This window comes from Carcharhinus amblyrhynchos, chromosome 21 (assembly GCF_965287045.1).
Source record: "Carcharhinus amblyrhynchos chromosome 21, sCarAmb.v2.hapA, whole genome shotgun sequence".
In the NCBI taxonomy this organism is placed as follows: domain Eukaryota; kingdom Metazoa; phylum Chordata; class Chondrichthyes; order Carcharhiniformes; family Carcharhinidae; genus Carcharhinus; species Carcharhinus amblyrhynchos.
In genome coordinates, this window is record NC_137344.1 from 33,835,350 (window position 1) to 33,860,727 (window position 25,378).

The 25,378-nt window shown below is 43.3% G+C and overlaps 1 protein-coding gene and 1 long non-coding RNA gene across 6 annotated transcripts in view; both read left to right on the forward strand.

The window, feature by feature from the left end:
* The first annotated feature begins 553 nt into the window (after nt 1-553).
* Nucleotides 554-2,013, forward strand: LOC145356417 (uncharacterized). Its single transcript, XR_013889134.1, has 3 exons — nt 554-639; nt 769-818; nt 1,841-2,013. It is a non-coding gene; the product is annotated as an uncharacterized LOC145356417 (long non-coding RNA).
* Nucleotides 2,014-15,073: 13,060 nt separating this feature from the next.
* LOC145356351 (myosin-10) overlaps nt 15,074-25,378 on the forward strand; it is a 164,250-nt gene continuing 153,945 nt past the window's right edge. For 4 of the 5 annotated variants that reach the window (XM_080209000.1, XM_080208999.1, XM_080209001.1 and 1 more), the window contains exon 1: nt 15,164-15,310. The gene's annotated coding sequence lies outside the window, so the exon portion shown is untranslated. The other variant, XM_080208998.1, reaches the window with a different exon arrangement.

The window sequence follows — 25,378 nt, forward strand, 5'->3', positions numbered from 1 at the left end:
AGCTTCAAAGATTTCTCACCTTGCAAAAATGTAGCTTTTATATCAATCGATTTCCATTCCCAGGAATATGTTACTGAAAGACTTAAGGAAATCTTCAAGTTCATTTTTCCTACAATGCAGCGTCCACTCTGACATCTTGATCACCAAGACCTTCTTGGATACTCTAAGCTACTAGTCTAGCTTTAACCTTACAGGTGCCACCAGCAGGTACCTTTTCTGTACATATTAACCTATTTGATAAGACTTGCTGTCCCCTATCTGGTATTTCAGTGAGTACACGAAATTCTTTCCAACTTCACAATTCTTTTGTTTGGCATATCTTATCAATTTTGTTCATTGCTACTTCTTGATCATAAGGGCTTCTGCTTCTAGTGGCTTTCCTAACCTCCTCTATGGTCTTTCATCTTGACAAATTATGACCTATTCTTGAACAATTTTTTGCCTTTTATCCAAATTCCTTCTTTTTAAATTTGAAACCATGGCTCTTGTACCAGCTCTGCACGGCCAACTTCTCTTGTTTTTTTTTAACTCTGTATGTTTGTTTTTTAAACCTGGCCAATTTTACAGCTTTGTTTCTCTACGTCTGTCTTTCAGTATCTTGAATGCACTCGGCCTCCTGGACCACACCTAGTCTGCAAGGTGAGTAGAGGCATATTTTTGTGTTTCGCTCATCCTTCTTGTGGATTCTGACCTGGGGGTCTCGCCGTGTTCTCTCTGTTGCTCATCCATCTTGTAACTGTCCATCTTTTCTGATTCTGCATTACTCAGGGTCTGACAATATCTCAAGTGGGTCTATTCATCCAAAGCGAGGCATTCTGGTGAGTATTTTGTTCAGACTTCCATTAAAACAAGGTACTCACAGCTGTTGGTTCTGAACAGTAGCATGATAATTCATCCCTGTCACCAGAGGCAATGATGCACTTTCACAGACTTCATTAGTGACCACAAAAGCTGTTTATTGATACGAATTGTACAGCAGCTTCATGGCTATAGGTAGCTCCCAAAATGTCTGTTTGCCAGGTTTTGAGTTTATTTATTAGTGTCACAAGTAGGCTTACATCAACACTTCAATGAAGTTACTGTGAAAATCCCCTAGCTGTCACACTCTGGCATCTCTTCAGGGAGAATTTAGCATGGCTAATGCACCTAACCAGCATGTGAGAGGAAACCAAAGCACCCAGAGGAAGCTGACACAGACATGGGGAGACGTGCAGACTCCGCACAGACAGTGACCCAAGCTGGGAATTGAACCCACATCCCTGGCGCTGTGAGGCAGCAGTGCTAACCACTGTGGCCATTCCCACAATGAGGTGATTCCACGTTCTGAATCCTGATTGGTCCCTGGGGCCAGGTGACACTTAACCTGCTGTGTTCCTCTTGAAGAGACAGCTGTAACGCCTGGTCTTGTACTGACTTAGCAACTCAAGGACATTGCAGCAGGCCCAGGATTCTCACCTGTGCCTGAACAGCAGTGAGGCCTTTGCTTAGAAGGGGCTCTTTTATCTTGTCATTGCATGTTGTTCCCTGTTTTTCTCCTGCTTTTTCCAATTCAATGATAGCTTTGTGGTGAACATTCTGGCACGGCTGGGCTCAGACAAAGTGTCTATACGAGTGGAGATGTGAATGATTAACTACTCAGGGTCAACAGTGTTTGATTTATCAAGTTGTGTATTCTCTTATTTTAGATTTTGTCCTGAGCTTTAGTCTTGTGCAATCTAAAATCAAACCCATTGATTTGTCTGTTCATTATTTTGACACGTACCCATGCCTCTGAGATATACTTAGACACGGCTATTTCTAATCCTGATCTGTGCTTTTCAAATTGTGATTTACATTCCAGCTCCATCCATGGGATGAAGACAGTGCAATGTCTATTGTGGTCAAGACAACAGTTCATATTGGAGGAAATCCTATCACTGAAATAAGTGAATTATGTCACTGATTCTGCTGCCTTGGAAGGATTGTCATTTATGATGAAGGTATAGAGACCATGGGCCTGATTTTACCATTTTCATTCTAAGTACTGAATCTGGGCTCAATTCAGATCCGACTTGGAAATCAGCTTTTGGGCGCCCCCATACGCACTTAGCTTGAAAAAAAATTGCGAGTCTGAATGGTGTTGTGGGCGGGGCTTAGCACGCCTGAAACGATCAGAGCTCTGAACTACGCTTGCGCAGTGAGGAAAAAAGTTTGAAAATCGTGCCGCTGTCACATCGCTCCTGGGCCGCAAAAAGTGGATAAAGCGGCCCAGGACATAAAGCAGAAGCGATGGCTCCCACAGACATCGTCCCCAGCCCTACACTATAACTTTCCCCCTTATCCACCGCCCCCCAATAACCCAGATCGATCACGACCGTCTGCCCCCTTTCCTCCCCACCGCAGAGTGGCAGTGGATCCCCCTGGCTCCCACCAACCCCCACCCCCCCCCCCCCCCCCCCCGCCCCACTAGAGATCCATCTGGCCTCCCCCACCCCTCCCAAGCATGTTCGGGCTTCCCCCACCTCTCAGAGAATGATCAGCCCCTCCCCCACTCCCGCCAGATGATGATCGGGCCTTCCCCACACCCCCCCCTCAGCAAGAGAAAGTTCGGGCTCTCCCACCCCCACGAGACAATGACCTGGCCTCCCTCCTCCCTCACCCTCACCTCCTCCCCAACCCCCACCCACCACCAGAGATACATCTGACTCTCCCTCCGCCCCACCAGAGAATGATTGGTCCTTCCTTCTCCCATCCTACCCCCCCACCAGAGAATGATCTGGCCCACCCCACCCCGCCCCCCACCCCCCACCCCCTATCTGAGTTAGAGAGCCGCTGGAAGCTCTGAACTTACGGCTTCAGAAGCTGGAGTTCCCAAAACAGATCTGGACACGCGAATGCGATGGTAAAAGGGGAAATGCTGATAAAGTTGGGTGGGCAGTTTATTAATTCAATTTAAACGCATGCAAATGCAATTAAATCACCGTTGTGCCCGTTTCGGGCACGATTCAGATCATGGCCACTCTCGGCCCTTGGTAAAGTGAGCATCTGCTCGGACGTGGGAGCGGATCGCATTAATGGCCCAACTTTACCACATTTCAGGCACGATGCAATGGTAAAATCAGGCCCCATGTGTCCCAGTGATTGTTTTCCCTCTCTCATTTAGAGAGGGAAAAATGTCTGCTGTTAAAACAAATGTGCCTTTTACTTATTTGCTTATTTGCATCCCTTCAAATAAATATGCTTGATATTTAATTTGAAATAACTTGGTAAAATAATTTTCCAGCGCACACTATCTAAAATAATAAATAAAGAATAGTTCCTTTGGCGATGCACCACAGGGGCTAGTGGGTGGGAGTGTCAGTGCTTTCAGGAGAGATTGGAGAACAAATTTGGGGAATCTGAATAGAATCATAGAACCCCTACAGTGTAGCAGAAGGCCATTTGGCCCATTGAGTCTGCGTCAACTCTTACCTAGGCTTACCTGCAACCCCAAGTACTTACCTCGCTAATTCCTCTAACCTATATCTTGGGATGCTGTGGGCAAATTTAACATGGCCAATAAACTTAACCTGCACACCTTTGGACTGTGGGAGGAAACCGGAGCACCCAGAAGAAACCCATGCAGGCACGGGGAGAACATACAAACTCCACACAGTCAGTCACTCGCGGTCGGAATTGAACCCAGGTTCCTGGCTGTGCCGCCATGTAGCCCAATGTAAAGCATATAAAATATAATGAAGGATATTGAAATCATCTAAACTGCCACACCGCCGCCAGAATTCTAACAGCTCTCCCGTCATGGAATCGGAGCAGGCAAGGGGCGGCCAATGGAAATGTCTGTTGACTTTGGGCGGGAATTTCCAGTCTCGCTCAAGTGAGGCTGTAAAATCTCCGGATATTGGTGCTTTCTGATTCTCCTCTTAATTCTCTGCTTGTTGCTTGTGGGCTTGATCAGTCAGGCAGTGGGGGCACAGACCATTGAAATGTTCCTAATTTCACCAGAGAACAACTTCATTTCACCATAGTGGAAGTTGTACATTTATATTTTCTCCAGCTTCTGACTAATCTGCTTCTAACAAAAGGCAACTATGAAATATGTCGAGAAACAGATGGTCTCCTTTCTGATTTATTCTGGATGTAGAACATGTGATCTACATTTGTGCACACATGTGTGAATTTAGAGATTTTTAAAAATATGTGAAGCTGTTATGGAAATGAATGATTTTATGCACAGGAACCAAGGATCAGGGCTAAGGAATCAATCACCTTGCACAATAATTGAGCCATGAACCTACTTTCAGTTTGCACTACATCTGCTTTATGCCACTGTCAATTCAGAATGTATAATCCAAGCATTTAGTAACGACAAGGTCACATTTTAATTCTCTTTGGAAAGAGTCCATGTCCTGTTGCAGCCATTAGGTCAGCTTCAATCTGCCTGAAACTTCCAAGCAGAGGAATGTCTCAATGAAGAAATCCTGCTCCTCCAGCAGAAATAAAACGTCATCTGTTCTCATGATGTTTTGCCACATTACTTTTAAGGTTCCTTTTGATCATCTGTACTCCCCTAATTCTGCTGCCTTATCCATCCTCAGTTTCAATTGCTCCACCATTGACGACCATGCCTTCAGCTGCTGAGGCCCCAAGCTTTGAATTCCCACCTTAAATCTCTTGACCTCTCAACCTTGCTTTGCTTCTTTAGGAACTTATTTCTGTGAAGAAACAACATGAACTCTGGATAAAGGGGAACCGGTGGATGTACTGTACTTTGATTTTCAGGAGGATTTTAATAAGGCGCCTTATCAAAGGGTATTACAGAAAATAAAGCTCATGGTGTAGAGGATAACACATTGGCATGAAAAGTAGACTGGCCAGCTAACTGGAAACAGAGAGTAGGCTAAATTGGATCATTTTATGATTGCCAGGATGTGATGAGTGGGATCAGTGCTGGGCCTCAACTTTTTACAATTTATATAAATAATTTTGATGACAGGACTAATGATATGATTGCTAAATTTGTCACAAAGATATGTAGGAAAGTAAGTTCTGAAGAGGATATCAACCTAACCCACACATCTTTGGACTGTGGGAGGAAACTGGAGCATCTGGAAGAAACCCATGCAGACACAGGAAGAAAGTGCAAACTCCACACAGAAAATGACCCAAGCCAGAAATCAAACCCAGGTCCCTGGTGCTGTGAGGCATCACTGTTAACCACTGTGCTATCATGCTGCTCCATGTTTTGTTTCTGATTTCAATTTGTTGACATATTGCTTCAACTTCCATCTGTGCTTCAGAGATTCTTGATTGTGACTAGGTGCTTGTATTTTTTGTCTTTCAAACACTGTATTCCAAGAAACTTTGAATTTACTCCATTTCTGTTCCTTCATTGTAGGGGGAAGGTGGGAGGCCAATATGTACTCTAAGTTGATTGGGGGCGAGGGACTGGAGCAGGAGAGGACAGGGCTACACATTTGCTCAGAAGAAGGAAATAAATCAAAATGTTGTTCATTGGATGGAGGGTAAAAATCTTGTTTGGATGTGAAAAAAATAAAATTGCTTAGTGCAGGACTGGGAAGAAAGAGTTAGTAGTGGACAAAAATAACACTCAGCAAATGATGATATATGCACACTGACACTTCCACTCACTTAACGGATTTATACCAATTCCACCATTGCCATTCCCCTGGCAATTGACTTCTTTGATTATATTTTTCTTCTGCATATTACTTTCTGTGGTTTTCCACTAGGTCTCCAGCATGTTGAGCTTCCTTCTTGTTTCCATCAGATCAAATTTATATATTTCTTTTTGCGAAATATTCCTTCAAGCATTCATAATTTTATTTCCTGTGGACTTACTTTACTTTTGTTTTTAACTTAAAGAATCAGTACATTTTGATTCATCAGGTGGATTAAATGTGCAATAAGCATCATTTGACATGTTTTTGAGATGGCAGCTCCTGAGTCTTTTCTAGATTATTCTAATTGCTGTGTGATCTCTCACTCTACCCCATTTTGTCATAAACATTACACTGAGAGAAATAGCACCTGGTGCAATACCTTTGGACTCCCGAGAGCACATGCCATTTTCATCTAAGCTAAATAGGGGAGCTGTGTGGTGTGGAGGAGGGATGAAGTGAGAGACTTCTGGCAAATTGAAGACAATAGTACAGGGTAGCAACATGGGTAATGACAACTTGAGTGTGGAAGGAAAGGAGAGCACATACAAATCTAAGTGCTAGCGATAAGGCCAGAGTTTGCAAGCATAGTAAAAAGACAGAACAAATGACCCTGTATCTGAATCCTCATAGTATTCATTTAAAAAAAAAGATGAATTGCAGCTCAAATAGAAACAAATATATATGATCGGATAACCATTTCAGAGACATGATTGCAAGGTGACCAAGACTGGAACCTGAATATTCAAGGGTACATGACATGTGGGAAGGACAGGAAGCTATGAAAACTTGTAGGGTTAATTAGGGACAACATTAGCACATAAGGGAGAATTGACCTTAATTCTCAACATTAAGATGTAGAATCAGTTTGGGTAGAAATGGCAAAGCCACTTGTGGCAGGAATGTATAAGTTCCAGAACAGTAAACAGCATATACAGGAAGGGAAGAAGTAATGGAAGCTTGTAAGAAAGGTACAGCGAGATGCATGGGTGATTTTAATTTACATAATATTTCTATCAGGTTGGAAAATGGCAAATGTAACTCCTCTAGTCAATAAAAGAGGAAGACAGAAAGCAGAAAGCTACAGTCTAGTTAATTTAGTAGCTGTCATCGGGAAAATACTAGAATCTATTACATCAGGACTTAAAATCTGAATGCAATCAGGCAGAGTCAACAAGGTTTTGTGAAAGGGAAATTGTGTTTGGCTAATTTATTGAAGTTCTTGGAGAAGATCAAGCAAAATGTATAAAGGGGAACCTGTAGATGTGGCAGAATGGAGGCCAGCGATTGGGGTGGGTTCAGGGGGGACTGCATTGTGGGGGGGTGGGGGGATTAGTACTGCGTGGGGTGGCTGGAGATTGGGGCAGACTGGGGTGGGTGGAGGGGGTTGTGGTTGGCCCGGGAATGGTTAGGCGGGGCCTAGATTGGGCTGTTGGGTGTTTAGGAGGCAGCACTGTGAGGTGGGGGGGATAATCGAGTTGGTCAGAAAACGGGAAACTGACAGTTCAGGGCCACTGTCCATGTGTAGAGGTCTGCTGGTTTCAGCCTCCTGGGTGGGAATAGAATCCCCGTCCCTTGCCAACATCACAAAAAATAGATTATTTAGTCATTAGCACATTGCTGTTTCTGGAGGTTGTGTACATATTGGCTGCAATGTTTTTTACATTATAACAGTGATAACACTTCAACAAGTGGGGCAGGATGGTGGCACAGAGGTTAGCAGAGCCCCAGGGACCCAGGTTCAATTCCAGCCTCAGGTGAACGTCTCTGTGGAGTTAGCACATTCTCCCTGTGTTTCCTCCCACAGTCCAAAGATATGTGGTTAGGTTGATAAGCCATGCTAAATTAACCTTACTGTCAGGGGGATTAGCGGAGTAAATATGAGGGGTTATGGGAATAGAGGCTGGGTGGGATCATGGTCGGTGCAAACTCAGTGGGCCAAATGGCCTCCTTCTGCACTGTAGGGATTCTATGATTCTGAGTACTTCTGCGGCTATGAAGCGTTTTAATGTTTCTGGAGGCCACAGAAAGTGCTATATGAATGCAAGTGTTTTTTTGACAGTGCATTTAAACATTCATGCTGCAAACAGATTCTCAATGAATTCTCTATCAGCGTATCTTCACATCCACATTTTTTTTTACCCTTTGAGGAATTGTGGTGTATGGCTTGGGGGGGCGCGCAGGGGCAGCTGGAGTTGGGTTGAGTGGTGGAAGGATTCCCAAAGTGATTATTGGCCTGTTGAACCGAATTGAAAGCTGCTTCCATGGCCAACAAGCCCTGGTGTTGGACTCGAATCCAAAGCTTCTGGTCCAGCTGTAGAGATGCTATCACTGTAGGCCTCCTTAATCTCAGTGAATAAGAAAGGTTTACACTTTTATAGTGCCTTTCACAACTATAAGATAACTAAAAGCACTTAGCGGCTAAACATGTACTATTTGAAGTGTAGTCACTGTTGTAATGTGTAGACAAGCAGAGCTCTCACATACAGCAATGTGATGATGACCAGATAATCTATTTTTGTGATGTTGATTGAAGGGTAAGTATTGGACAGGAGACCCAGGATAATCCCCTGCTCTTCAGTGAAATTGTGACACTGAATCTTTTATATCCACCAGAAAGGGCAGATGGGTTTTGGTTCAGTGCCTGATCTGAAAGATGGCACCTCCAACACTGTAGCTTTCCCACAGCACTGTGCTAGAGTGGCTGTCTAAATTACTGAGTTCAAGTCCAGGACTGGAAGTTGAACTGCCAACCTCAGACTCAGGGGCATTTACCCGCAGCTGTACATGACAGCTTTCACAAGATAACTGAGGTCTAAAGCCAGTCATCTCCTTTCACTTCTCTAAGCCTCAAATGATGTGAGAGTTTCTATTTTCCAAACAACACTACCATTAATCTTCATGTTTCTGGAAAATTGCATATCTTAATAGAAACATTTCACATAAATCAGCAGCAACTTTTCGAGTCATTCAGAGCATGAAGCCAAGCAGTAGAAGATAAATAAATAAGTAAAGGACCTCTGTGACATTTTAGTGCAGTCTGTCATTGTTCAGTTCATGAAACATAAGGCATGGAAAGTTAAAGGGTGTTATATAAACAGTCTGTGTATTTATAAGAAAAGTGTAATATACAGATGAAGTCTGATAGTGTGAAAGGTTTATAACTGTACCATCACGGAAGAAATCTGGTAAGCAGCGGGGGCTCTGGAACTGTGTTTTTGTACAGGAGCCTGGTATAATTACATTTTTAAGACAAGAAAAGTTGCTAGAAGAACGTTGTCACAGCTAAAGAAACAAGGAGCCAAGTACTCAGCAAGATAGAAAATTGTTTGAAGAAGTAATGTCTAAACTATTTAGCAGGAAGACTAAAGCAAACGGTAAGACTTCTCACATAGAATATGCAGTCATTGCAAGCGTTCTTATGCCAAGGAGAAATATTTAACGCGGTAAAATGCTGAGACTACTCCAGAACTGTGCAAAATGAGAAGCTGTTTTCTCTCAAGGTTAGTGGCTAATTACACTGGATTATTTGGGATGGTGCCCTGATAGGTTTCAGATTTAATTCTTAGCTTCTAGTGAGCCACTGGCTTGTTACATTGATGGCGAGAGTGCTAAAATTGATGTTAGTATTTTCAGGTTAAGGAAAGGAAAAAAAAACCCATATCCTGCTGGTTGTTCAGTGTTACAAGTGGAAAACGCGTGCCTGTATGTGAGCTGGTGTTGAGTGAAGGCAGGGCTGAGTAAAGCTGTGATGTCCTCATGTTGAATAACATGCTATCTATTGTGTATGAGGGCAAGAGAGGACAGGACAGAGTCTTAGTTGTGATGTTCCATGCTGATCAACATGGTAAGACTCACAGGCTAGACTCACAAAAGAAAGAATGTTATGAATTACAGGAGACTGATTCATCTGAGGGTTATATTTTCCACCCATTAATGCACAAAGTAATCAAACTCTTTCTCATATAAATAATTAAAGTCTTTGCCTAATGATATTTACGTTGCAAGTTATTATTTAGTCATTCCTTTTTTTAAATAACAGATTCAATGCTATAAACCTTTTATGTATGGCTGCATGAATGGTTTACTGAACTCTCTCCAAAATGTTGTCATTTGAGAAATATATGGTTGGCCATAACATTGAAATATAAACAGCAGCGTTAAACAGCAAGCTCATTAAAGTGTCCTGATAAATATCTTGTGCTCTCAACATTCAGCAGCACACAGGGAGTTAGACAAAATGGTTATCCAAAGTTCAAGAGGTGTTCCATGCCAGCTTTGTTATCTCTCCAACACCATTAACTCAAGTATACTGGTTAGGATATTTAAACCACTATCATTTTCATTCGTTCAGACATTTTGTCTCGCGTTTAGAAACATCATACATTACCAACCATGCTGAATTATGACAATTATACAAGGAACGTTGTTATTTCACACCTAAAAATTTGAGTTGATTTATTATTGTTACATGTATCAGGATATAGTGAAAAGTATTAAGTGGAGTTTTTCTGTCCCGCCCACCACAAGAATCATAGTGGGCGGGACCCGGACAATGCAAAGGTACATCGACTTTGGGTGGGATTTCCCGGCTTTGGGGCGAGCGCAGCCAGAAAATCTCACCCATTGTTTTTTGTGCACTATACAGACAAAACATACCATTCATAGAGTACAAAGGGGAGAAAGAGACGGTGTAGAACGTAGTGGTGCAGTTACTGGTAGGGTGAAGAGGAAGATCAGCTTAATATATGTTGACAGCAGGCAAGAAGCCGTCCTTCAGTCGGTTGGTATGTGTTTTCAGACTTTTGTACCTTTTTCCTGACTGAAGAAGGTGGAAGAGAGTATGTCCAGGATGGATGGGACCTTGATTATGCTGGCTCCTTTTCCAAGGCAGTGGGAAGTGTAGATGGAGTCGATGGATAGGAGGCTGGTTTGCGTGATGGATTGGGCTATATTCACAAGCCTTTGTAGTTTCTTGTGGTTTTGGTCAGAGCAGGAGCCATACCAAGCTGTGATACCTCATCCATAAAAATTGGTGAGACTCATAGTGGACAGGCCAAATTTCCTTTGCCTTCTGAGAAAGTTGATGGGCTTTCATAACTATAGCATCGGCGTGGGAAATTGACCAGGTGGTGGGGAGAAAGGAATGAATGGTTGACCTTGAATTGTTGCAAAATTTACTAATTAATGTTCAAGGTAGCTGGTAAAAGAAGCATGGGAGAGGTGAGGAGGAACTTTGTCAGGCAGTTAGTGGTTAAGATCTGGAATGCAGTGTGGTGCAGGAAGCTGGTTCAATGGGTGCATTCAGGAGGGAATTGGATGATTATCTGAAAAGGAAGAATGTGCTGGGATTATAGGAAGCGGGCGGGGATTGGCATGGAAGTGAATTCCTCAATTGGAGAGAGACGTCAAGCCGAATGCCCTCCTTCTCTGTTCTGTAACAATTCTGTGAATTAAAAATTGCCACACAACTACTTCAGCGAGTTTTTTTTTGGATTCAACGATCTCTCGCAATATTTCGACTGCTGGCCTTATGTGATATGTGGCTGTGAAAATGGGCTGCGGATCCCACAAGAGGGTGATGTAATGGCGTGCGTGTGATTTGAACCATGTATCCACACACCTCATTTTGCCTTATATGGTCAAATGAATGGCCTCTCACAGTCTCCCAGCCCAAGTCAATGAAACCAGATGTGGGATGTTAATGATAAGGTAAAGGAGCGCCAGTTAAAATAGCAGGACTTTACTGGGGCATGCAGCGAAATGACTTGATGAATGAGTCGGGAAGTTCTATTTTTTGACTGAAAAGAAATATAAGAAAGCAAGCCACACACATATTAGTCAAAAAAGTGATCTTCAGATGTCTTCGGTGATATTACAAATACAGAGAATTATTCATACTGATTAGTTTAAGACAGTAAACAGTTGGAATATTTAGATACAGCCAATCACATTTTCGCAACATAAAATGTTAATTTAATCACCAATCGATGTTAAAGTTATTTAGAATATGTTGCAAGTTCTCACAGTGCAATCTTCACAGTAAGCGCCCTATTCATCGAAAAGACAGGTTTTTATTCCCTCCAATCGCAGGATTGGGTTTTCCTTGCTGCTATTTCGCAGCTTTTGGTGTGATGCCGTTGAAAGAGACAATCACAGTTCAGAGCCTGTTTGTTCTGCCGCTTTGACAGCGCTGCAAAGCCCGGGCTCTCTGCACTATCCCAACATGAGATCATCCCAAAGCTGGACATTGTTCCTCAAATCCCTTTCTCCACGATCTCGGAGACAACAGCAGCTGCTGCGGGGTTGGGAAATGGGCATTTTCCACATTGTTTGAATCAGACATGGAGAAGGTGGTGGGGGGGGGGGGGAGGGTGCACTCAATATATTCCAATATGCTGCTCCTGTGCGTCCTTGCCCATTCTCAGTCCCCACTGCCCGTCTCCGCTCCCTCTCTCTCTCTCACACACAGCCTGTCTCCCCTCCCTCTCTCTCTCACACACAGCCTGTCTCCCCTCCCTCTCTCTCTCACACACACAGCCTGTCTCCCCTCCCTCTCTCTCTCACACACACACAGCCTGTCTCCCCACCTCTCACACACACACAGCCTGTCTCCCCTCCCTCTCTCTCACACACACAGCCTGTCTCCCCTCCCTCTCTCTCACACACACAGCCTGTCTCCCCTCCCTCTCTCTCACACACACAGCCTGTCTCCCCTCCCTCTCACACACACAGCCTGTCTCCCCTCCCTCTCTCTCTCACACACACAGCCCGTCTCCCCTCCCTCTCTCTCTCACCTACACACCTGTCTCCCCTCCCTCTCTCTCTCTCACACACACACACCTGTCTCCCCTCCCTCCCTCTCTCACACACACACCTGTCTCCCCTCCCTCTCTCTCACACACACAGCCTGTCTCCCCTCCCTCTCTCTCACACACACAGCCTGTCTCCCCTCCCTCTCTCTCACACACACAGCCTGTCTCCCCTCCCTCTCTCACACACACACAGCCTGTCTCCCCTCCCTCTCTCTCACACACACACCTGTCTCCCCTCCCTCTCTCTCACACACACACTTGTCTCCCCTCCCTCTCTCTCACACACACACCTGTCTCCCCTCTCCCTCTCTCTCTCACATATACACGCGCACACAGCCTGTCTCCCCTCTCTCTCCCCCACACACAGACTGTCTCCCCTCCCTCTCTCTTCCTCACACACAGAGCCTGGTTCCTCATCTCTCCCCTCTCACAGACATACCTTGTCTCCCCTCTCTCACACACACACCTCATCTCCCTCCTTGCACACACACCTTATCTCCCCTCTCTCACACGCACACCTTGTCTCCCCTCTCTTTCTCTCTCTCACACACACACACACACACACGGCCTGTCTCCCCTCCCTCTTTCTCGTACAGTAAGAAGTCTCACAACACAAGGTTAAAGTCCAACAGGTTGATTTGGAATCACAAGCTTTTGGAGTGTGCTCCTTCATCAGGTGAGTCCTGACTCAGCTGATGAAGGAGCAGCACTCCTAAAGCTTGTGATTCCAAATAAACCTGTTGGACTTTAAGCTGGTGTTGTGAGATCTCTTACTGTGCCCACCCCAATCCAATACCAGCATCTCCATCATCTCTCTCTCACACACAGCCTGTCTTCCTCCTCCTTTCTCTTTCTTACATACAGCCTGGCTCCCCTCTTTCTCTCAGGTTCTGTGGCTTGGGTGATTTAAAGTGCCTGTTGTTAAACAGGAGACCCTGGGTTCAAATACCGAGCAGAGCCTTTCTCCCTTTCAAGTGATCTATGCAAAATAACACAAGGCGAAATATTCCTTTCTATGGCAGCATGATGGCACAGTGGTCTCGCAGCATCAGGGACCCAGGTTCGATTCCCCGCTTGGGTCACTGTCTGTGTGCAGTTTACACATTCTCCCCGTGTCTGCTTGGATTTCTTCTGGGTGCCACCAACAGTCGAAAGACGTGCTGGTTAGGTGCATTGGTTATGCTAAATTCTGTCAGTGTACCCGAACAGGTGCTGGATTGTGGCGATTAGGACATCTTCACAGTAACTTCATTGCAGTGTTAATGTAAAGCTACTTGTGACACTAATAAACTTTAAACACTGTCTCACACACACTCTCACTCACACACACAGACACACACATAGCCTAGCTCCCCCTCTCTGTCTCACACACAGCCTGGCTCCCCCCGTCTCCCTCTGACACACACACACACCTATGACCAGTCTCCCCTCCTCTCTCTCTCTCACACACACACACATACACACAACTTGTCTCCCCTCTCTCTCAGCAGCGGAAGTTTCGGGGAAAAGGCTGTGGTTAATCACGGAAACACAGTAAAAAGTCTGACAACACCAGGTTTAAGTCCAACCGATTTATTTGATAGAAAACTCACAAGCTTTCGGGGTTTGTCCCTTCGTCAGGTGAATGGAGAGTTCTGGCCTCAGGCAGAGCATATAAAGCACAGACAGTTTACAGATTACTGATTAGAATGCAAATCTTTACACCTAACCTGCTGTTCAAGTCTTAAAGTGGCCAACAATGTGAGTGGAAGGAGCACTGATCACAGGTTAAAAAGATGTGTATTGTCTCCAGACAGTAGAGTAAGTGAGGTTTTGCAAATCCAGGCAAGTCATGGGGGTTAGAGATAGTCTGTGGTATTGAAGTGCACAGTTCCATTCGGCCTCTGACCTTCGGGTAAGCATTCTCCAAGGCGGCCTTCACGACACACGACAGCGCAGAGTCGCTGAGCAGAGGCTGATAGCCAAGTTCCGCACACATGAGGACGGTCTCAACAGGATCAACAGGCAAGTCACGGGGGTCGCACTATCTGTAACCCCCGTGACTTGCCTGGGTTTGCAAAACCTCACTCACTGTACTGTCTGGAGACAATACACATCTCTTTAACCTGTGATCAGTGCTCCTTCCACTCACATTGTCGGCCACTTTAAGACTTGAACAGCAGGTTAGGTGTAAAGATTCACATTCTAATCAGTAATCTGTAAACTGTCTGTGCTTTATATGCTCTGTCTGAGGCCAGAACGCTCCATTCACCTGAAGAAGAGGGAAACCCCGAAAGCTAGTGAGTTTACTATCAAATAAATCGGTTGGACTTAAACCTGGTGTAGTCAGACTTTTTACTGTGCTTACCCCAGTCCAACGCCGGCATATCCACATCGTTAATCAGGGAACCAGCCAATCTGAATTTCAGCAGCGTCTAAAATCGCCCTGGAGATTAGATGATTGACCGCCCGGGGGGGCCAATGGGAATTGGGAGGAGGGGGCAACTCTCAGCGGAAGACCCTCCCGATCCTTGCAGATTGACAAGGAGACTGGCCAATTGGAGAGAGGACGGTGGGGAGCTCCTTATGAATGAGGCTCCAACCAGTGCAGGGAGAGGGTGGGTTCGGCAGTGGGAGAGCTTGAGGTGGCGTACGCGTCCCTCCCTTTGCATTAGGGAGTTTGTGCGTTCAAAGCGAAGGTAGGGGGTGAGAGAGAAAAAAAATCAGCTTCGAGGAGGGAAAGAAAAGGAGGGTGATTGTTTGGGACGTTGCTGAAGGTGGAATTTTTTTTCCCCCCTAGATTCCCCTGGAGGAAGCTTTCTCCCCAGCTTTGCAGAGATACTTTGTTTCCAGCCAGAGGTAAGGGATTTTTGAGTTCTCGCTCACATTGTATCCGAAGGCTGTCTCTTTTCCCAATGTCTCCTCAACTGAAACGTGTAACATTGTTCCCGTTATCTGAGGAATTCCTGAGCTTGGCTCAGCCGCTTGGGTGAGGTCATTGAATTATTGCACTCAGCTCAGCCGCTAATTTCTGACAAGAGTTTAGCTGGAACTGAGTTTCTTTGGGAAGGAGGGAAAAACGGACCTTTTTGTTTTTGTCACAATTTTTTTCTTTTTCAGGGTGCTTTTTTTTTTAGATTTTTGTGTTTTCTGGATTTTTATTTCAAACTTTTTTTTGGCTCATTTTATTTATATTTCCCCCCACTCCGGTGTAATTTTCTGAAGTTGAATTTTATTCAGTGAGGGGGGGCTCTCTCCGGGCTGGAGAGACTGCAGCAAGTAAGGCGCGTTTTTGGAGTGGCTGGGTGGGAGTTGCTCGGTATCTGTGTGGAGGAGCATTCCTGTCTCCTGTTATTCACACTGACAACATTGGGGGCTTTTTTTTTACACTTTTTTGCACTTCGATACCACAGGGCTTCAGTTCTGAAGGGTAAATAGATGGTCATTCTTCCCATTTTAAACTCTGGCAAACTTGTGATTTGTATGCGGAGAGAGGAGACCACGTTTTTTTTTGCTCAAGTCATTGTCCAATATATATGAACATGACTTAACAGCTTTACCGTTTTCCCCTCTCTCGCACCCTACCATATACAGGTATCACACCAGATAAGGTCACCGGTGACTTTGTATGTTTGAACACTTTGTGCCATTTAGTCAAAGACCTTGTTGATCACTGTCTATTTATAAACGTGGTATCAATCTGACAAACAAACTAATCTGTTCCTTGCATCAATGCTGTGGTCATCTAGCTTTTTGAGAATCGTTCAGTGAGGCTTTTCACGTCAAATCCCAATTCGTTTATGATTTTTAGGCAGCTGCAAAATTAATCTCATCTTTTCAACGAGAGTAAAATGTTGCAAACTGTCACTTTCTTCCCACCATGATCTTGCTTATTTGCCAATAGGCAGTATGAATGTTGAAGCAGATCTTTCCGTTTTTGAATGTTGAACACCATAGGAATGCTTCATAAAGGCTGTCATTGTAATAGATCCCATCCTTCTATTTATAAAGATTATGTTCAAATGTTTGCAATTTTGCATATTTTGGAGTTATTTTTAAGTGTATTGAATGGATGTGCCCACATGCTTTATGCTGTCTGGTTCATGTACTCTAACAGTCTGGGTCAGGGGAGGATAAAAATGAATCATTCAGCTGCTAATTTTTCAAGAGTTGTCCTGTGGGCTTTTTTAAAACATGGTTTAAAAACCATAGGTTTACATTTTTACAGTCTATTCTCTTTTATCTAACTTGATTAAACTAAAGGCATGTAGCCATAAAAGTGCAATTAAGCTAATTGTATTTTGTTCAACTCTATTTAAAATTATAGTTCACCAATGTGAACTAGATCAGTGCAAACATGGGAAATCATCATAACAGGAGGAAAGGGGAAAACAGAATAAGAAAGTAAGTGTTCCAAATCTATCACATTGATAGTTCACATTATCTGAACCTATAGTTCATCAATGTGATAGATTTGGAACACTTATTTTCTTATTCTGTTTTCCCCTTTCCTCCTGTTATGATTTCCCATGTTTGCTCTAATCTAAAATAACAAATAAAAAAATGTATAGTCATCCCTAGATATATCAATTCCTCAGTGACCAAATTGACATTTATTGTGACAAATAAACTAAAATCAGCTCTAATTACACATTGCTTGGACTATTACGGCAAAATGCTTAACTACAGAAAAAAGTATTCCTTATTAAGCCAACCTAAACTCACTACTTTTTTTTTTCAGTACATCACACTCAGCAGAAATGTATTTACCAACAACCTCCAATCTTGTCCATAGTTGCCATTACAGTGAACGGAGTTTTGGCTGAGTGCCAAGTTCTCCATTTTCACTGGCAGCATGGCGAGTATGGATGAAATCGGAGAATCACATCCATTTATGTTTAAAATTCCAGGCACCTTGGATCCTGTTAAAAGTTAGATTCTTCCTGCCCCATCCAAGTGAATCTTGATGTCCTTTTTCTCAAAGCCCCTGCACTCAGTTTTATGAGTAGAATTGAATAGGCTTTCACTAGGCAGGCACCCTCTGGCAACTCTTCACACTTTTCAGACTGAGAATCCATCCTCACCAATATTCTGTTTGGTTAATCCCAAAAAAATCCTTTTCTTCTGCTTGGCATTGCAGTAGCAGCTAGGAGTTGTCTTCCCAAATCTATCCCTAAATACAGGGGAGGTATTGGAGGAATTGAGAAATGCAAACACAGTCCCACAGTTAAAGATCAAAAATGCCAAACAATTTATGGTCCAGTTAGTCTTGTCATTGGGCAAATTAGTGAAATCAACCCTGTCAGGTAGAAAAGCATGGACTAATCAGGAATGGACTGTAAGAAGTCTCTCAACACCAGGTTAAAGTCCAACCAGTTTATTTGATAGTAATCTCCCAAGCTTTTGGAAACAGTGTTCCTTTGTCAGGTGCGTGGAAGGTTCTGATCAGAGAAGGGCATATAAAGTCTCACACAGTTTACAGAATACGGATTAGAATGCGAGTCTTTACAGCTAACCTGCCATTCAAATCTTAAAGGTGCCAACAATGTGAGTGGAGATAGCATTAGCATAGGTTAAAGAGATGCATATTGTCACCAGGCAGGACAGGAAGTGAGATTTTACAAGCCCAGGCAAGTCACAGGGTTTACAAATAGTGTGACATGAACCCAAGATCCCGGTTGAGACCGTGCTCATGTGCAGAACTTGGCTATCAGTCTCTGCTCAGCGACTCTGCGCTGTTGTGAAGGCCGCCTTGGACTTCACGACAGTGAACAGTGACCACAACACCACACAACCCTGCCACAGCAACTTCTGCAAGACATGCTGGATCATTGACATGGATGACATCATCTCATGTGAGAACACCAGGTACACGGTGCATACTCTTGCAACTCAGTCAACATTGTCTACCTAATACGCTGCAGGAAAGGAACTCCTGAAGCATGGGGAGACTATGCAGATGCTATGACAACAGATGAATGAACATCGCTTGACAATCACCAGACAAGACTGTTCCCTTCCTGTTGGCGAACACTTCAGTGGTCACGGGCATTCGGTCTCTGATCTTCAGGTAAGCATTCTCCGAGGCGGCCTTCACAGCACACAACAGCGCAGAGTCGCTGAGCAGAGACTGATAGCCAAGTTGTGCACGTGAGCATGGGCTCAACCGGGATCTTGGGTTAATGTCGCACTATTTGTAACCCCTGTGACTTGCCTGGGCTTGTAAAATCTCACTTGCTGTTCTGTCTGGAGACAATATACATCTCTTTAACCTATGCTAATGCTATCTTCACTCATGTTGGCTGCATCTTTAAGACCTGAGTAGCAGGTTAGCTGTAAATACTTGCATTCTAAACAGTATCCTGTAAACTGTGTGTGACTTTATATGCCTTTCTCTGATCAGAGCCTTCCATACACCTGTTGAAGGAACACCGTTTCTGAAAGCTTGAGAGATTACTATCAAATAAACTGGTTGGATTCTAACCTGGTATTGTGAGACTTCTTACCGTGTTTCCCCAGTCCAACGCAGGCATCTCTACATCATGACTAATCAGGAGTGGTTACTGTGGAGTTGTTAAAAGGAGGTTTTGCCCCTTAAATTTGATTGAAGTCCTTTGAGGAAGTGACAAGAAGAGTTGAAGGTAGTGCAGTGGATGTTGTGTACATAAGTTTTAGCAAGGCATTTGACACAGTCCCACAAGATGAAGGCATGTAAAATCACCGGCACGAACACACCTCTCCCTGATGAGCTCAATGCACTCTATGCCTGTTTTGAGCAAGGGGTCAGTCAGCGCACACCCTCCATGCTGGAAGCCTCGGGTGAACCTGTAGCCAAGGTCATCATTGCGGATGTCAGAGCAGCCTTCTCGAAGGTCAACCCATGGAAAGTGGCTATGGTACCTGGATGTGTGTTCAGATCCTGCATGGGCCAGCTGGTGGGGGTATTCACAGACATCTTCAAACTCTCTACAACAGTCTGAGGTGCCTATAAGCTTCAAGATGACCTTCATCCTGGTACCAAAGAAAAGCCAAGCAGCATGCCTTAATTACTATTGTCTGATGGCTCTGACTTCCATCATTTGTGAAGTGTTTCAAAAGGTTAGTCATGGCATGAATCATTCCAGCCTTCTAGATTGCCTGGATCCATTACAGTTCACTGACTGCATCCGGTTCACTGCAGACACCATCTCCCTGGCCTTGCGCTCAACCCTGGAACACCTATGTTAGATTCCTACTTATCAACTACAGTTCAGACTTCAACACCATTATTCCTATCAAACTCTGTGGCCTGGGGCTCAGTTTCTTCCCCTGGCAGAATCTGAACCTACTGACTACAATCAGTAAGGCAACAACACCTCCACAAGCATCCTCAACACCAGCACCTCACAAGGATGTCCTCAGCTCCTTTTATACTCATACACCTATGACTGTGTAGCCAAATTCCCCTCCCAAATCTGTTTTCAAGTTTGCTGATACCACTGTAGTGGGTTGGATCTCAGACAATGACAAGACAGTCCAAGAGAGAGAGAAAATCTGATGCAATGACAATCTCTCCCTCAATTCAACAAAATGGAGATGGTCATCAACTTCAGGGAGCATAGTGGAGGATATGCCCTTGCCCACATCAATGGGGATAAAGTAGAAATTGTCAATCGTCAAGTTTTTTTAGGTGTCCGGGTCACCAACAACCTGGACAGCTCCCTCCATGCTGACACTGTAGTTAAGAAAGCCCACCATGCCTCTCTTTAAGCTAAGAAAATTTAGCATATCTGCTCAAACTGTCCAACATTTTACAGACGCACCATAGAAAGTATCCTCTGACCAAGACCACAAGAAATTGCAAAAGATTTGAACGAAGCTCAGTCAATTACTCAGACCAGCCTCCCATCCATTGACACTAACTACACTTCCTGTTGTCTTGGGAAAAGCAGCCAGCGTAATTAAGGACCCTGCACACTCCAGACATACTCTTCCATTGAGGAAAAAGATACAAAAGTCTGAGGACGTGTATCAACCAACTCATGGACAGCTTCCTGCTGCCATCAGACTTTTGAATGGACCTACCTCATTAAGTTGATCTTTCTCTACACCTTAGCTATGACACGTTTTGCACCCTGTCCTTTTCTTCCTAGTTACAGTATGCTCTGTATATTGCACAAGAAACAATACTTTTACTGTATACTAACACATGACTTACCAAATCAATTGGTCAAAAACATAAAAGCCCAGAGGATACAGGATAATGTAGCAAACTGGATAAAAGGTTGGATAAGTAATAGGAAACAAAAGGTAATGGTCATTGGATGCCCTTGCAAATGAAAATTTTCGTTTCAAGTGGTGTTTCAGTGCTTGGTTTTGGGCTTCTTTATTGTTTGTTATATTAAATAATCTGGATGTGAACATGGTCACAATTGGGAAATTTACAGATTGGCCAAATAGTGGATAGTGTAGAGCATAGCTATAAACTCCCAAACAATATTGATGGAGTGGGCAGTAAAGTGGCAGATGGACTTTAACATAAAGGCATTACCTCTCATTCCTCTAGGGAAGTCAAACTGTTATAGAGAATGTATGATAAATGGAAATGTAGTAAGAGGGGTCAATGAAGTGAGAGATCTTGACGAACAGGTACTCCTCCTTTAAAGGCAGCAGTTCAAGTAGACATGTGGAATGCTTGCCTTTATTGGCAGAGACCCTAAACTAATTTTAAAAATACCTGGATCTGCATCTTAAGCGCTGTAAGTAATGACCCTTTTGCAGGAGGGTGGGATTAGTATAGCTACCTCTGTGTCCTTGGGCTGATGTGGAAAAGATGGGCCAAATGGCCTCTTTCTGTGCTGTATCCTCTGTGGTTCTATCTCAACGTCTGGGCACAGCAAAACCAGTTCTTTAAAGTGATTTCACAGGATGTGGCATCACTGGGTAAAAAAGCCAGCACTTACTGCCTATCCCCTGAAGCTGTCAGCTGTTAAAACTTGCACCTTGCTTTAAATTTTTTTATTTCTGCTGCTGTCTCCATAACAAGCAGATCACGTGGGCTTGTCCCCTACCAGGTTTTATTGGAGGTCACATCCCTTTGCCAAGCTACTCCTTCAATGAGAGGACAGTTTAAAACAGCCACCTAATTATAAAGTCTAACATTCATAACATGCCTCTCAATTTTGTTTCACTGATCTTGGATGCAGTGGGACTTGACTTTATGGCCTTTCTATTCAGTTGCTTTACATCTGTTCTTTGGAACTGGCTTTAGTATTTGAGTTTGTTACGTTCCCAGTGACTTCCCTGATGGCTTTGTTTTGAAGTGTTAGCTGGGTAGCACAAGTATTTGTGATAACCGAAAGCTCTTGATATTTGAACTGACTTGGTTTTTGCCATATTTTCCAAGTCCCAGTGAAAGTTTCAAACAGCCACATAACCATTCCCCAGTATACAGCTTCAGGATTGATGTTGAACTCTCTGCAACAACATCTGGGTTGCATTAATGAATGTTGTTCAAAAACATAGGCCATTCTAATTGCAATAGCAACAAAGCAAAAATGCTTTGAAATGCTAGAATTTTAACGAAAAAATACTTGAAGCTTGCATTACCATTGGACCAAGTATAAAGTTATGTAGAAGTGAATCAATAAATAGACTGGAGATGCAAAGAGAACATAATGCCAGATATTCCAATACTGTAACAATAAATGAAGTGGAAACAAGGGTCAGTTTTCTTTTATCCACAACAGGGAGGGCATAAACACTTGTGTTTAGTTATTGTGTGCACATTTTAGGACATCAACTAATAAAGCAAATGATCTAGCTAATTTATTGAGATGAGGGAAATTTGAGTACTGTAACATTTCCTTTAGGAAATGAGTGACACATGCAATATTTGATCAGTGGGTATTAGAGATCAGTCTTAGACATAAATTAGTAGCTTGATTACAGGCTGCAAGTATCTAGTTGTAGGAGAAGTTTGGCTAGCGAATTGCATTTGAAGTTGCCATGTGATTTTTTGTTTTGCTAGTAGCTGCCTTGTGCCCACAATTGATGATGATCTCCACTTGCATCTTCTCAAAACAGTGAGTGTAGATGCTCTTAACACAAAGTAGCATCCATTTTAATTTCTTGGTGTTGAGGGGAGAGTTGGGGCTCAGATGGGCAGTGTTGGTGGAGGAATGTGTCAATGGGAAAGCTGTCTATTAACTAGAGTCCTGTCATAATCAGGAGTGTGGCTGTTTTATTGGCTGTTGCAATGCTCAGTGTCATTCACAATTACTTTGACGTACAGACATGTGAATTAGGAGCAGTAGTAGGGCATTCGGTCCCTTGAATCTCTTCAGTAAGATCAGGGCTGACCTGATGTGACCTCAATGCTCCTATCTTGTCTACTTCAGCCCTTTGATTCCTTTATTAGTGAAGAATCAATCTACCTCTACCTTTAAAAGTATTCAATGACCCTGCTTTTACTATACTCTTGGAGAATGATGTTCCATACACTTGGCCCTCGGAGATTTCCTAATCCCCCTCTTAAAGTTTCCTTAGTTTAAAACTGTCCTCTTTTCTGGCCCCTCCCATGAGGGGGAATATCCTGTTAGGTCCTCTTGGAATTTTGTGTTTTTAAAAAGATCATCTCTCATCTAAAATCTGATGGATGCAAGCCCAGCTTGTCCAACCGTCTCATGAGAGAACTCCTTCATCCTGAGAATCTTATGCGGAATCTTCCTCTGAACTGCTTCTAATGTAATTGTCATTTTTAGGCAAGGAGACAAAAACTATTCTTGGTACTCCTGATGTGATAAAAGCCAAATATTGGAATCTGAAACAAACTCAATGCTGAAAAATCTCTTTGGGGGAGAGAATAGAGCCAGCGTTTACAGTCTAGATGACCCTTCAACGGAGCTCCAATGCTCAGCTAAGGCATCGACAAAGTGATTATAGGTTAAATGAGTGTACTGTATCTGCCAAAATTCTGTCTAATGTGGGAAAATGTGAACTTGTCAACTTTGGCAGGAAGAATTGAGGGATGAAGGGCCTGTTCTTGTGCTGTAATTTTCTTCTCTAGATGTGCTCTTCACTGTACTGTAAAACTGTAGCAAAATGGAGAGAGACTGCAAAACTCAGTGTTCAGAGGGATATAGGTAGCCTAATACATGAATCACAAGTTTGTGTGCAGGTACAGCAAGTGATTAGGAGGGCAAATGGAATATTGCTCATTGCAACGGCAATGGAATGTAAAACTGTAGCAAAATATTCTTTATACAATGCATTAGTGAAGAGGATGTCTAGAGAACAAAGAAAATAACAGCACAAGAACAGGCCCTTTTGCCCTCCAAGCCTACACTGACCATGCTGCCTATCTGAACTAAATAGGACCTCAGGATTTGTATCAGTGCCACGTGCTAGTCGGTAGGAACGTCAGGACGGCTAAGATGAAAATGTGGCTTGAGGGAGGGATTCAAATTCCTGCCTGCATAGTTTTAATCTCCTTGTCTAAAAAGGCACTGTATTAGAAGCATTTAAAAGAATGGGTGAGTGGACTTTCCTGTGAGGAAATGTTAGTCCTGTATCTATTGGAGTTGAAAGGTTCAAGAAGTGATTTTATAGAAACATACAAGATCCTGAGGGGGTGCAAGGTGGATGCTTAGGATGAAAGAGACTAAAACTAGGGGATGCAGTCCTAAAAAGAAAGGAGAATTGGTTTGAATTGATAACCTATTGAAATCTTGCCCTCCAGAGAGCAGTGTGGCCTGGGTCAGGTAGATGCTTTTCATGGGAGTCTAAGGATAGAGGATGTGGACAGGAAGATGGTGGCCTCAACACTGTCAGATCAACCATGATCTTATCTAATGGCAGAGCAGGTTAGAGGGGTGGAACCCCTGGGAACAAAATCACTAAAAGTTAAAGTCACAGATGGCACCAATCTGCAAAGATGAGCCTTTGCAGAGGGAACATTTGGGGATGTGCTAAAGATGGATATAGGTTAATGCAATATTAAAAATAGGAAGACATTTATCTTCTGTGTCTAACTGATCTTGCTGAAATGGACTTGAAAGAGACCCAGGGGTGTTGAATGGCTCATTGCACAACATGTGCCAATAGTGTTAAATAATAAAAAGCAGCAGGATATTGGATTATATTGCCATAACATGAAAATTCCTGGAAGTTCCCTAAAACTCCAGACAGGTTGTACCTCCATAGTGTATAGTGTTCACATTGCTGGCTGTTCCATTGGTAAGTGATATAAAAGGACCGTTGATGCTCTAGGGATAATGAGAAGGCAGTTCACTGAAAGGACTGGATTATTTCATTTGTCACGAAGTTCACAAAACAGACTTGTATTTTTTTAAACAAAAATTGCAGGTGTTTGCATGGTAAACACTTGAGCATAATTAAAATGGCATATGTTAGCTTTGTTTTGGTAGTAAATTGTACTTGATCATCCCAAGTAAAGACATCTTCAGGTGCCCTACAGAAATTTTCAACTGTTTGGAGTCGAGGCATCACTGAGACTTGAAGATGCATTAAAATCAGTTGGGACATTGCTGTTGTCACTTTATGAATAGGCTGTTAACAGGATATGACCTCTTGTTAAGCCTTTTGGTTATTAATGTGCAGACCAAAAAACAATAACAAAAGCACTTCCTAACTGAAGAACTTACCCAAGTTTAATGGTCTGGACATGGAAGTGTTAGTGAGCGTGCTACACGAATGTCAGGGTTTCCCATTTGCAGGAGTTCTGCCTCTGTACTTTGTGTAGTATTTCATAACTGCCTATATTATTAAACTCTTAATATTTTGTTTGCATGTTACAGGAACCTTGCGCTTAAAACTAATTCGACTGGGTAGTCACTTCTCAGACAACACTGACTCTAAACTACAACTTTGTTAACTGACATTTTCTCCTTTGGTTTCCTCTGAATATTTGTTTCTTAATTAGTGACA